The 14,335-nt window shown below is 40.1% G+C and overlaps 1 protein-coding gene across 1 annotated transcript in view; it reads left to right on the top strand.

Moving 5' to 3' along the window:
* Positions 1 to 14,335, top strand: part of LOC138015878 (protein POLR1D-like) — a 32,723-nt gene that overhangs the window by 1,933 nt on the left and 16,455 nt on the right. The gene's annotated exons all lie outside the window — the stretch shown is intronic.

Genomic DNA, 14,335 nt, shown 5'->3' with positions numbered 1-14,335 from the left:
CAATATGGCAAACCCAGTCGAGGTCTGCGTTTAGTTTGTTTTCTTTTTTTTCTTTGTTTTCTTTTTTTTAGTTTTTTTTTTCCATGTCGTAAAAGTAAAAGTAAAAGTAAAAGTCTTGCGTGTCACTTCCCTGGTAAGTGGTGTCTTTGTGCATAGAGCCTTCTGCGCATATTTTCTTAGGATCAAGAGGGTAGTGGAACTGCGTAGATTTCTCTGGTGGACACAGTAGAATCATTAACTTAGCCTGCAATGGCGTCGAAATCATGTAACGCGAATGGCGTTTTAGTGGATCCTTAACCCTTTCAGCCCCGAGGGGTTCCCCATTGACGAGTAAAATCGTCTGGCGTTAGACAGAGTAAAATCTATAAGTGCCATTTGGCACCATCGGGGCTGAAAGGGTTAAACGGGGACAGTTTTTTCACGCTGTTAGCTTAACCCTTTCAGCCCCGAGGGGTTCCCCATTGACGAGTAAAATCGTCTGGCGTTAGACAGAGTAAAATCTTAAAATACAATAAAAAACGTTCTCTGGCTAAAAATTTTGAAAAAGAATATAAGCTTTCGGCTGTCGATCTACAGCCTTCCACGGATAAAACGTTGAATGTAAATTAGTGAAATATATACAAAAAAGGCGAGATAAAAATGATAAAAAGAACAGAGTAAAGATATGAAAAATGGTGGCTATTGTTTAAAAAGAATTTTATACTGATTAGGAATCGGCTTAAAGTTATTGTCAGCATGCTTGGTAGAAGAGGTGTGCCAGGCCTCTAGAGTTTTCCTAACACGAAAAGAGCCTTTGTCGATAACTCGAGAATGATTGAAATCAATGCGATGACCGAAAGACCACGCATGTTTCGCAATGTTTGACCCATTAGCACATGTTTTTACATTCCTAACGTGTTCTTTCTTGCGGGTTTCAAAGCAACGGCCAGTTTCACCTATATAACACCAATCACAATCGGCACAGGGTATTTTATAAACCACGTTGGGTTGGTGTTCAATAGCTGGTCTGAATTTAGGAGAAAGGAATTCTTGTTGTAAAGTCTTGAGGGGCTTATTTACAACTCGGATATCGTGTCTTCGAAGAATTCTTGTTAGAGGTTGCGTAACACCATTGATAAAAGGAAGGACAGCAAAACCGTTAGGGTTCTCTTGAGGCGTAAACCATTTAAAAAACATGCCAACCAATTCTTCAGGTGAAGGGATGGCATGTGTGGGTGGTTTGGAAAATTTCTGCTTTAAGATATTGGAAATAACAAAGGAGGGATAGTTGTTGGCTCGTAGAGCATTAAAGACGTGATTGATTTCGGTATTTTTCCCTTGCGGTGTACTTGGGAGTTTAATTGCGCGGTGTAGGAGGGTCTCAGCTGTGCTGATCTTGTGGCGTTTGTCGTGGTGAGAAGAAAAGTCTAAATATCTGTCCGTGTGAGTTGCTTTGCGGTAAACATCAATAGTGATCATGTTATCCTTGCGAGAAACCAAAGTATCCAAGAAGGCGATCTGTTGGTCAGATTCCTCTTCGATAGTGAATGAGATGTGTGGATCGATGGAATTAAGTGTGGTGTGAAAAGAGTTAACAGCATCTCTTTTGATGATGCAGAAGCTATCATCCACGTAGCGTTTCCATACTTTAGGTTGTACTTCAGACGTGTTAATGGCCATTTCTTCGATCGCTTCCATGCACAAGTTCGCCACCACAGGGCTGACGGGGCTACCCATCGCGCAACCATGGATCTGTTTGTATATCTTATCATCATAAATAAAGTAATTGTTAGATAAGATAAATTTCAACAGAGAAATGATTTCATCACTGTCTAAGCTCGTGCGTGAAGGAAGTGAGTTGTCCTTACGTAGTTTGTTGCTTATGTAATCACAAGCTTTGTCTACAGGAATAGCTGTAAATAGTGATACCACGTCGAAGGATAGCATAACTTCGTCATCTTGGATGTCAACGTTAGAGATTTCTTCAGCAAACTTGGCAGAGTTAGGAACAGAGAAACCATTACTGTTTTGTAAAGGTGACAAGATGTCGGTAAGAAACTTGGAAGTATTGTAGAGAGCTGAGCCAATGGATGAAACAATGGGTCTAACAGGGTTTCCTTGTTTGTGGTGTTTGATTGATCCACGAATGGCTGGTGGTATGGCATCAGTGGAGTGGAGTTTGCGGTAAGTGGAATCACTGATCTTATAATGATTCTTCAGGACGAGAAGCCTTTTGTTGAGTTCACGTTCAATCCTCTTGAAGGGGGATTTGAGGACTAGTTCATAGGTGTTACGATCACTAAGTAGAGAGTCCATTTTACTGTCGTAATCACTTTTATCCAGGACAACAAAACAGTTTCCTTTATCAGCTTTCATTAAAATCCTGGTCTCATCTTTTTTTAAATCTTGAAGGGCTTTTCTTTCATCAGCATTGAGGTTCTTATGGGAAGGTGGTCTTGCTTTGTGAAGAATCGTAGCCGTGGAGTTACGAATGAAATTCTTCGATTCTTCTGGTAGATGGTGGATCGCGGCTTCTACTTCAGCAACAATATTCTTGTGTGGGATTTGGTTGGGAGTTGGAGCAAATTTAGGACCCTTTTCTAAGAGAGATCGTTCAGAAACAGTGAGAGGTTTTTTGGATAGGTTAACTACCCAATTGCTCTTGTCTACAAGGTTCGAAGATGAATTAAATTCATTGTGAAGGTTGCTGAGTTTTTTGGAGTGTCTGGTATTAATATTGTCGCGGACGGCCTCGGCTCTTCTTTTCAAGAAATCCTTGAGTGCCATAAGGTTATCGGAGGAGACCAAAGGTGTCAATTCTTTGAGTGTTTCTTGGATGGTACGATTCTTGGTTTTAATTTGGTCATGGCAAATGGAGACTCTAGCTTTCATACAATGCATGCTTGCTCGTTCCATTATACGTTTAAATATGAGTTGTTTTCCAGGAGGCCTGAATCTCAGAGACTTTGGGATCCAGTTGTGTTCAAGCGCCTTGTGAGTAAAGTGCAAATGGCGGTGGTGTGCTTCGAGCTTGTAGGTCGTTTTTTCCAGAAGTCTTGCAAATCTTAAGGCATCCTGCCCAACCCAACGTGGTTTATAAAATACCCTGTGCCGATTGTGATTGGTGTTATATAGGTGAAACTGGCCGTTGCTTTGAAACCCGCAAGAAAGAACACGTTAGGAATGTAAAAACATGTGCTAATGGGTCAAACATTGCGAAACATGCGTGGTCTTTCGGTCATCGCATTGATTTCAATCATTCTCGAGTTATCGACAAAGGCTCTTTTCGTGTTAGGAAAACTCTAGAGGCCTGGCACACCTCTTCTACCAAGCATGCTGACAATAACTTTAAGCCGATTCCTAATCAGTATAAAATTCTTTTTAAACAATAGCCACCATTTTTCATATCTTTACTCTGTTCTTTTTATCATTTTTATCTCGCCTTTTTTGTATATATTTCACTAATTTACATTCAACGTTTTATCCGTGGAAGGCTGTAGATCGACAGCCGAAAGCTTATATTCTTTTTCAAAATTTTTAGCCAGAGAACGTTTTTTATTGTATTTTAATATGCCTAATCCTGGCTGCGCTTCAATTTTTAAGAGTAAAATCTATAAGTGCCATTTGGCACTATCGGGGCTGAAAGGGTTAAACAAAAGATACTCTTATGGAGCTCAATAATGGAAAGTCGGTTGGATAAACTAGGCAGGAATCTCAAAAGCGACGAGTACTGGACTTCAACAACAATCTATTGCCCGTCGAAACGAAATCAAAGTGAGCTGTATTTACCTGAAGTACATGGTAATTGTCTTGTCTTCACGCACGCAATGAAATAGGAAGAGGTTTTCGCCTCTAAGAGCAAATATGTTGTTTGTTTCAATAAATTTTTCGCTGGAAAAGGATTCTGTGGTATTTTCTGCCTTTGTGAATTATAATGTCATGTTGTGTATTGAATTTTCGAGCTTAAGGTTGAAATGTGATATGGGAGAAGTTTTTTAGTATTGCTCTGTAAGCAGGAAGGGTTCACAGACCTGTTGGAAGCGTGCTAATGAGTTTCAACAAAATGAGCCCCAAAATCAGTGAAAAATTGTGACGCAGGTGAATAATAAAGTAGCTGCTATTTCCAAAATGATGGAATTACCTGGTGATAAACAAAGTCGTATGCCTCTTGGAGAGTAAATTTTGACTTTGCATAAACAAGAGTTGGGCGATTGTGATCTTTGTTTTGACTTTGCTCATTTCATTGTCAAACTTTATAACACTTGACAGAAAAAGAAACTTACAAAAACCCGGTATCTTGCCATCATTTGACACAGATGCTTCACTGTTTGGCGAGTAAACATGCCGCGGTAACTGTATCATGGCGCCCGCTGAATTCCAGCCGTGTCACTTTCGATTTTGCAATTTACTTGAACGTAGCAAGAAAATGTTTGTCGCTGATCGTAACTTTTTATATTCTATATTCACGGTATAAAACTGTGTATCAATAGTTATTTGCTTTTTCATCAATATTTGTTTTGCATAAAGCAAGCTAACAAAATCTGTATACAAAAATTTGGTTTTATCAACGGAGTTGATAATGTAAATTGGCCACCATACAGAGATTCTAAAAGCTGACGTTTCGAGCGTTAGCCCTGTACCTTGCTGAGTTTGCATTTGTTAGTGTTAATAGTATTTTCGGTCAGATGCTTCTGTTTTTTATGAGGGGTTTATTGTTTTGGTCTCCCATCCTAACACTAACCCCGCTGAACAGGGATGAACTTCAGTGAAGTTTAGTATTACAAAGCTGTCAGATGCTCAGAGGGCACATTTGTGGTGAAAAGAAGTTGTGAGGGAACTTGAAAATTATCAACATGTCAGCCCAGAAGCCAATGTTTCTCGCTTCTCTTTTATTTGTTATTCTTCAGAGACTGGAATGCTGTATTTCAATACCACACAATTCAGTGCCTTCTGATTTTCTGTTACACATACCACAGGCAACCCAGTGTATGCTTCACGGAAGCATCTCGTTAGTTTCCGTTCAGTAAGTAGTAGTAGGACAGGTCGAACTAAAGTCTTGAATAGGCATATCTTGGTTCTCCTTCCTATTCCTCTAGCTGCCCAGACCCTCCCTAGTCTCTGGAATGTGCCACGTGCCTTCTGTAGACAGTGCATAATGTCTTTGCTGCCTCCACCCACTTAGTCTACAGTACAATAACTCCCACGTATGAATGATGAATGATGAATGATGAATGAATGAATGAATGAATGAATGAAGTTGCTAGAACTGTATCTACATGAGCTGATAATAATCGAATGTCGTTTAACACAACCAAAATTAAATCTTTACTTATTACGACCCTGCAGAAACGCAGTACTTTAACCAGCTCGGCACTCAATGTCCAAATGGATGGTAGATCGATTGAGCAAGTGGACTATGCCAAGTTGCTGGGCGTTATGATAGACAGTGACATGTCTTGGGAGCATCATATTGATACAATCTGCTGCATCATTAGCAGTAGGTTTTCTCTTCTCCGTGGCATCAAACCTTATCTTAACTTTGATTCTGCTTTAAGATTCTATAATTCTTGTGTTAACAATTACTTTATTTACTGCTGCCTGGGGTAATTGTTCCCATCATCTCCTCTTAGGACTTCTTCATCTTCAGAAGCATGCTGGGCGTTTACTCCTTGATGCCGACCTCTCTCAGTCTTCTATTTCTTTATTAATTTTTTAAAACTAAACTGGATCCCCGTTTTTGATCTTATTACATGTAAATACAGAAACTTTTTCTTCTTTTCATCGTACTCCTTAATCCGAATCAATTTCTCTGTGACTTGCGTGGACCTCTGGGCCCTTTAATACCTTTTACAAGAGCCTCCCTCCATGATTTAAAGGTGCCATGCCCGCATAGCAACTCTGGTAGATGCACTTTGGCCTACAGTGCTACCAATTTTTTTAACGACCTCAGTTCCAACTTAAAAGAGTTTGCTATTTCTTCTTCTCCACTGACATTTAAATTTCTTCCCTCCTCCCTTAAGTCCAAATTACAAAGTCTGTTTCTCTCACGCCTATCCCCAGCCGAGCACTTGGAGGATCTACTGTGCTCAACTTGCCGCTATTGTATTCATTGTCACTGTTTTTCAGAGTTTTACCACAACCACTATTACGTCTTTTAATTCATATTTACATATATATGTATACATGTTCATTTATAGTACATATTTTTCTCCCTTTCCTTGATTTATATATCATTCATTACGTGTTTATAGTCTATTCTACTTTAATAATGTTTCTTTTGTGTGTGTGTATATATATATATGACTTCATAGAAGTTTAGGTTTCATGAGTAACCATTGATGGTTACTCGTGAAACCTAAGTCATAGTTATTGCTCCTCAATCGATTGAGTTGAGCGCTCTACTAAATACGTTCTACTCAAAAAAAGAAATTATTTTACATAACATATATATAATAATTATAGTGAATTTTTAGATTTTCATCAGCTATTAAAGTGCTCAATAGATGTATGTACAGCTTTGTTTTTCTAATCTTTTTTAGCTTATTTTTTTGAGGGCCGTAAGTTAGAAAACTGTAATAGGTTATTGCACTTCCCTCTTTAAATAAAGTTATTTTATTTCATTGTATGTAAACTCCTCAATGTCATCCACTTCTTTGCCATCCACCACGATCTTCTCGCTGCTACTAGCACACTTAGTCACATTAAGTTTGAGTCCTACTCTGGCTGCTTCCTCTGCCAATCTCCCAGTCTTTTCATGCAAGTCATTAAACCTAGATGACAGTAGTGCATTGTCATCTGCGAAATGAAGGTCCTCCAGCACTGTTGTCAAATTTCTTCCTCATCCCTCTTTTCTTGTCTGCTGTTGTCTTTCTCATGACCTACATGTAATCCAAGCACAGTAAGAATAGGAATCCTGACATCCCCTCAGCCCTGTTTTATCCCAGACTTGATCATAAACCAGTCAGATGTCACACTCCCAACGACAACTGCGCACTCAAAACCCTCGTATATACTCACTGTAACTCTCACCATCTTGTCTGGTATCCCAGATCTTCTCATGATGTTCCATTGGCTTTCTATGCGAACAGAGTCAAAGGCTTTTTCAAAGTCTACAAAGAGCATAAACAGATCCGCCCTCCACTCATTCGCCTGTTCTAAGATGTTTCCAAGTATAAAAAGCTGCTCAGTTGTACTTCTCTTGGGTCGAAACCCAGCCTGCTCCTTTTGAAGATTCTTCTCTACACCTTTCATGATCCGCTCCAACAGCATCCTTAACAATGTCTTACTAATGACAGGTAGTAAAATCACTCCTCTCCAGTTGTTGCATTCATGCAAATCACCTTTCTTAAATACCTTAACCTCAAGTCCCTTCTTCCACACTTTTGGCTACCTCTCAGTTTCCCAAAGCCTGTTGTAACAACTAGTCAGCCTACTTGCAGTGATGTTCATGTCAGCTCTTAATAACTGCGGACACACCTCATCTACTCCAGCCGTTTTCCCTGGCTTTGTCCTCTTCAATGCAGAAGAATCGTAATGGAATCGTAATAACTTGCCACTGACATGTTTCCGACCAGAAAACAGCAGTCCAATAGATAGTGGCAAACCTCATGAATTCCACGACGCAAAGTTCCTTTAACCAAGTTCCATATATAACAAAACTCAAGTAACGTTACTGTCACACATTCTTCTCATTGGACGCTTGGTGGTAAGGTTACTTCGCGATACTTCATGCCTTGTTCAGTCGCACCCGCTCTTTTCGGATAAGAATTTTAAACCATCCAAGCAATCTTGGTCAATCAGTGAGCGATCGACTTTGAAACGCTGTTTTATCTATTTAAAATGCAGCATACGGCATGTGCGACATAATATCTGTGAAGAAACAGATCCGGTATTGCTCTTCGTGGACCATGCGACGAGTTTCAATAATATTATCGATCAGTGCATTGTTCTCCGTCCTTTTATTCTTGCAAGTATCAAGAGCGCTAAAAAGTCGCCGAATGTCGCTGGAGCGGTTAAGTGGGAGAGCATCTGATTTGATCATGTTCTACCTCGCAAACTTTTTAATTTTCTGGCTTCATCACATGTTTTTCGATTTTCGTTTTCCTAATTGCTAGTATACGGAAGATTTTCAATGCGTGAAAAAAGGGACGTTTCGTAAAAAGCTTAGTAGAATACGGAAAAGGTAACATTAGTGCTTCCTCAAATAGGATGTTTTTCAAAGTAACATTACCAAAACTAGAATGACCCTTTGTTGACTCTTCAACATAATACCAGAGTTTCTAATTCACAGAACACCTCAACTGCTCATTTGTAGTTGAGTTTTTTTTCGATACTTTCTACAGTATTTACGTTTAGCATCCGAAATTATAGCTCATAAAATGTTAAGGCAAACACTGAGAGTCCCAATTCCGACTGAACTTTTGAGTAATCCGTAATCGGCATGCAAACATTTGACTCGTGGCTCATATAATATACACTTAGCCATGTTTCTATTTTACACTTTTTTATTTGTTTCTTCATTTCAACTATTAAACATAGTTTTTTATAAATGTTTCATAAACGTTTTTTTAATACGTATTTGGGGAGTCTGTAGAGAGCGCTAAAAGTAGAAATCCAATTTGATCACATGATCTACCTTGCGAACTTAACCTGTGATCTATCAGGTGTACTTTTCAAAAAGGCACGCCAGGTTCTTTAGACAGGCGCGAAAGGTTATCGCGAACTTTGCAGTACACGTTTTTCCATTTTCGTATTCCAGACTTCTAGTATACGGATGGCAAACAAGGCTTGAAAAGAGGACCTTTTCGAAGAAAGCTTTGAATTCAAACAACGATAAGTCCTTTTACTGTCGTGACGTTTTCTGATATGAAGTCCTAAACTAACTTCACTAAAAACGCAATGACCGTTGATAACACGTCAAGCTGATTAAAATGTCCAACAAACTCAACGGTGTTAAAGTACCTAATAACCTTTATTAGTGTCAACAATTAATTTGCATTTTTTTTCCAGCAACCTCCACTTATTTCATTCAAACGCGACAAAAACGAAGGCAACTTTTTAGTTAGAAGCGCGCTCAAAACTAACAAAAACTAACAAGCAACCCGGCACTTTCAAATGCGCGCGCTCACGATGCAAAACTTGCCTTTTCATTGTTAGCACTAGCAAGATATCGGGACCTAAGCGATCTGTTAAGATCACCGATCGTTTCACATGTACCTCCACAAATTTCATTTATTGCATAACCTGTACGTTATGCAATAAATTATACATTGGTGAGACAGGTAGACGACTAGGTGACCGATTCCGCGAACACCTTCGCGATGTTGAGAAGAATGACAAGGATGCATCTAAGCCAATCACTCGCCATATTAATCTGCCTAACCACTCCAAAAAACACATGGCTATCTGCGGCCTTTCCCTACATCTAGGTACCACGGAAAGCCGCAAGAATCTGGAACAAAAATTCATCTTTCAAATCGGCGCCCTTAATCCTCACGGTATTAACGAACGCTTTTCATTTAACTAATATATTCTTATTTTTCATGTTACCATGTTACCACCAATAGCGTAGCTCCTACTCTATTATAAAAACTACACGTAACCCATAATCCCTCGATTCGCTCTGACGAAGGGCTAACGCTCGAAACGTCAGCTTTTAGAATCTCTGTACGGTGGCCAATTTACATTATCAACTCCGTTGATAAAACCAAAATTCTACTTCCCCACCAACGCAGCACCACAGTTTCTTTAGAAACTAACCCTTCATTCATTTCCTACTTACTCCACCTTCTCTCCAATCTGCAATGTTATTTACCCCGTCCCTTTCCACCTGGACTCACTTATCCCTAGCACTCTTTCATCTCCTTAGCCACTTGCCCTGCCCATGTTGACTCCGCCATAGTTCTCACGCTCCAACAACTGATGATCCTCTGTCGCGTGGAGGCTACTGTGGGCCCTATCGGCCTTTGGGCTTCCCGCTGGCTTTGACCCAAGAGCGTCATTGCAGCCCCAGCAGCAACACCCCCAGTCAGTGTTGTCTCATTATCAATGCTTTTATGTGGTAGGATTGTTAGCCCTACGCCCAACCCCCAACCTAGACAACCAGGGGGTCACGCTTTGTCTGGTCTCTACCCTTCGACCTTTTCAGCGTGGGTAACCCTACCAGGAGTACAAGACTCCAGTCGACATAGCTCTAGGGGTCATTGAGACACGCAAACTGCTCCACCACGATAAGGTGATTACCCCAATCGGAGCAGAAAACTTCTCATTAAAGGGTCATAAAACCCTCACACCATAAACCAGGAGAATTTATATCTCCCATATTTCTCCTACCTCAGCCTGATGGCACTTACCAGATGATACTTAATTTGTGGACTTTCAAAGAATTTGGCGTGCCATCATTTTATAGGCTTAATAACCAATGTGACACTTATTGCTGATGAAAACCAGATTCAGGCTGCACCTATGTTGATGCATTTTCTATAAACTGGAGCAATTTAAATTTTTTTGCTTTCCCACCTTTCAGTCTGATCCTGAAGTGTGTGCAAAAAATTATACAAGACAAGGCAAAGGGAATATTACTGATCCCTATGTGGCCAATACAGAGTTGGTTTCCCCTTGTCCTTCAACTCCTGTACAGCCAACCTTGGATTTTCAAGCCAACATAGTGCTCACTTCATGGAGTCACATCCACACCACAAAACTCTCCACCTGATGCTCTGTCCTTCATCAGGAACACCTTTGTGCAGCAAGACCTTTCTTCAGACATTACCGACATCCTCACAGCCTCATGGCATAAAGGACCTTTAATAAAAATAGTACAAAACCTATGTGGATAGGTGGCTGGTATTTTGGTTGTGAAAGGAAGGTTAATCACAGTTCTCCAAAGATATTGTAGGTGAAGCACTTTTAATTAATTCGTAATGTCTTTATATAATCAAGGATTAACTTACTCTACAATCACCACTGTGAGATCTGCCTTGTCACTATTCCTCAATATTGAAGGCCCACACCCTTTTGGCTCCTATCCACTGGTGTCCCAGTTCTTAAAAGGAATATATGAGACACATAAACCACAACCCCAGTACAAAGCCAATTGGGATGTACATGTAGCTACAGTTGTATCGTACTTAAACACCTGAAGGCACTGGAGCCATTGAAAGAGCTCTCTTTAAAGGACTTAACACTGAAGCTTCTTATACTAGCCACTGGGCAAGGAGGACAAACCATGTACCTGTTAAATCTGGACGGTATATGTCATCACAGTCATGTACATTTTGAACTCTTAGAACACATCAAGACCAACAAGCCCAGTAAGAAGACAAATAGCTACCAGGCAGATAATAACTCGGACTTGAATCACCAGGAATTGATGCAAGTCAATTCACTGCTCATAGCACCAGGGAAGCTACTACATCCAAAGCAAAAGAGAGAGAGATCTCCCTCTGGATGTTATCTTAGCTACTGCTGGATGGGGGTCAGCAGCTACTTTTCAAAAGTTTTACCACAAACCTTTCATCCAGCAGCCTACCTTAATGGACACAGCTCTTCAGTTGTAGCTCAAATCAAACAAACAATTTTTTCGTTCTATGTTTTAGATACCATTTGTTCATATTTTCTTGTAAGGTCAATGTTCTTCGATGTCTTTGCTCAGGCTGCTGGTGACAAAACTATGTTACATGTATTCAGGTGGAATAAGGTCATTGTTTCATTAAACTCGATATAACCTTATCCTTTTTTCTGACGGACCATGGACACCATACTGTACACATTTTAGAAAGACAAGATACAATACGGCGATAAACAGTTGGTCTTACCCAGCCTGTTTGTGCATTGAAAACTCAATCATTCACGCTTTGCTTTTGCTGATAAACATTTCCTGATATAATTTTTGTCAGTAACGTAGCGTGACCAAAGTTTTCAATCCTTTGATAAACGCTGACAGATATTATGTCAAGATTCGATGACTGCTGTTAATTAGCCCGATGAAGAATTTTGACCCGTTTCCGATTCCGTTTCATTCGGTACCGATTGAAAATGGAATAGGAAAAAATCGCACCCGATTGATCGGCATCGGCGTGACCCGATGCCAATATTTGGATGCGTTCCCCAAGGTAACACTGCCTTAAGTCATGTTAAATTGCCTTAAGTCGCCTTAAGCCGCCTTAAGCTGCCTGATGTTTTGGACAGTTTTTTCTTAAGTCGCCTTAAGTCGCATTAGGTCGCCTTAATTTATGGCGACTTATGGTCCCAGAGTAGGCCTAAAGTTAAGCGTAAATATTGTTTTATGCCTAGTTAGGCCTAAGGTTAGCATTTCTAAAGGGTTTGGGCTTTTTCAACAGTTACATTATAACCTTAGTCTGGGTTTGTGGTCATCTGGTCATTTTTGGGTTCTAATTTTCCAGTGAGGAATGTATCTGAATGGACGAAATGATATAAGAAATGAATCATATATTGAACTGCGGATATGAAATGAAGTAAAGCTATGATCCTCGCAGTTATGGACTCAATACTCATGGTCAGTTAACACACACTAACCGTGGGGCAAATTTTCCGGATACCCGACAATCATACAGACTGTAAACAGTCTTCGACACTATACATCGGAGTGGCATTTCAAGTTTACTCCCTGTGCAAGTCGTAAACCTTTTTGGATACATGTCATCAGTAACACTGCAGTAGCAGACCTTTCTGGAAACAAATGTTCTCTGTATACATGTATGTTAATTTCAGATTGACAAAAACTGTTTCTTTGAACGTAAAACTATTCTGTAATGACTTGCTTGAGACCCGAGTTTCATTGCCCGGCCTTGTTTGTTTATTCCCTTACGAGAAAAATCAACAGTCACTGGGATCAGGTTAATTGGGGAAACATTACATGTATTTACAAAAATGGCAGGAGAAAAGAAAAAGACAACATGCTGCCCTCGTATGAACTCCCAACTCGAGGTATCAAAAGTTGGATGGAACAGCTTTTGCTGCATGTACTTCGTCCTGCGATGATGCCGTTCTCCGTTCGCTCGCAACGTTTGTCGTTTTCAAAGAATGAAACCTGATTCTGGTGAACAAGTCTAGCACCGTCGACCATCACTATAATTTTCCTCCTTATCATTGCATTTAAGAAGAGATGTAAAAAGATATGAACCGTTGCGTTACTAGAGTGGGCGCATGGTATGCAAATATTTGGCTGTGTCAAAAAGTGGGACGGGGACGTGGGGATGCGGGAACGTGGTGACGTGGGGACTCAAGGACGTAGGGACCCGGTCATGCGGTGACACATTCTCGAAGTATAGAATTTCAGAAATGGGAGAACATCCCCAAGAAAGTTGGATTGCTTATGTTTTGCAAAAATGATCATCTGTATGCTTTTCAAGTACCAGGTAAATACACAGCAAAATTAAAAAATTGGATTCTCGAAAAGTCATTTTCGCCACCCGTCACAGAGCTCGATTGTGAAACAAAGCAGAAGACCTTAAGGCCCATTGCTGACACTGCAGCTGAAATTTCACATTGCAGCGTTTGTTGTTGTTGTTGTACAAAAAGTTGAGCCTTATGACTTCTCTGTAACTGAAGCTTAAAGACTGTGCTAATGTCCTCTTTGGCAGCATTGTGTCTAGAATAGGGTATAATTTTTCACGGAACTGACCGGTTGGTTGAAGATTTTATCTAGACTAAGAAAACCAAAAAAAGACTGAACGAACTAAACAAGTATAAACAAATCCTTTTTTGAGAGAGAAACGATTGTGGTACAGGTTTTGTTTTGGCTAGACTGTGCCAGTGACCTAAGCAGTTTCTGAGAAACAGCTACTCTAGGATAGGGAGGATTTGGGGGGTTTACTCTGGTACGGGGTTGCAAAATTCAGCTGAACTAGCTCTGGTATAGGCTAAGGGTTCCAGGGTCCCAGCGGTACATCCCCCACCCAGAAATTCAAGGCTAAAGTACCGCCCCGGGCCAGATGCTAAGTAACCCTTGACTCAAGTGTGTTAAGGCTTGATCAAGCTCATAAATTGGCATATTTTTGTTTTACGAGGAAACATTCAAGTATCCAATCGACGTTAATTTGAAATCTGCATGCTTAGCTCTCTACTCGCTCCTTCATCTGAAATATGTCACATGATTGTTAACGGCTAAAAACAATTCAATTATTTTATCGGAAACAAGGATGGAAAAAGATACCTTGCTCTAGTACTCCTATCGAGGCTTTAACACTCCCTTTTAATCATACAATGTATGCCCATCTTAATGGAAACGGTAAATTAAAATTAAAAGAAAAAAACAGGTCAAATCACATAGGTCACAATGAAAATGCACAATATCACATTTATTTAATAGGTCGAATTATACGCTAATGGTAGT

This window comes from Montipora capricornis, chromosome 9 (assembly GCF_036669925.1).
Source record: "Montipora capricornis isolate CH-2021 chromosome 9, ASM3666992v2, whole genome shotgun sequence".
NCBI classification, from domain to species: domain Eukaryota; kingdom Metazoa; phylum Cnidaria; class Anthozoa; order Scleractinia; family Acroporidae; genus Montipora; species Montipora capricornis.
Note: the sequence above shows the minus strand (reverse complement) of the source record. Positions and strands in the feature narration are given on the sequence as shown.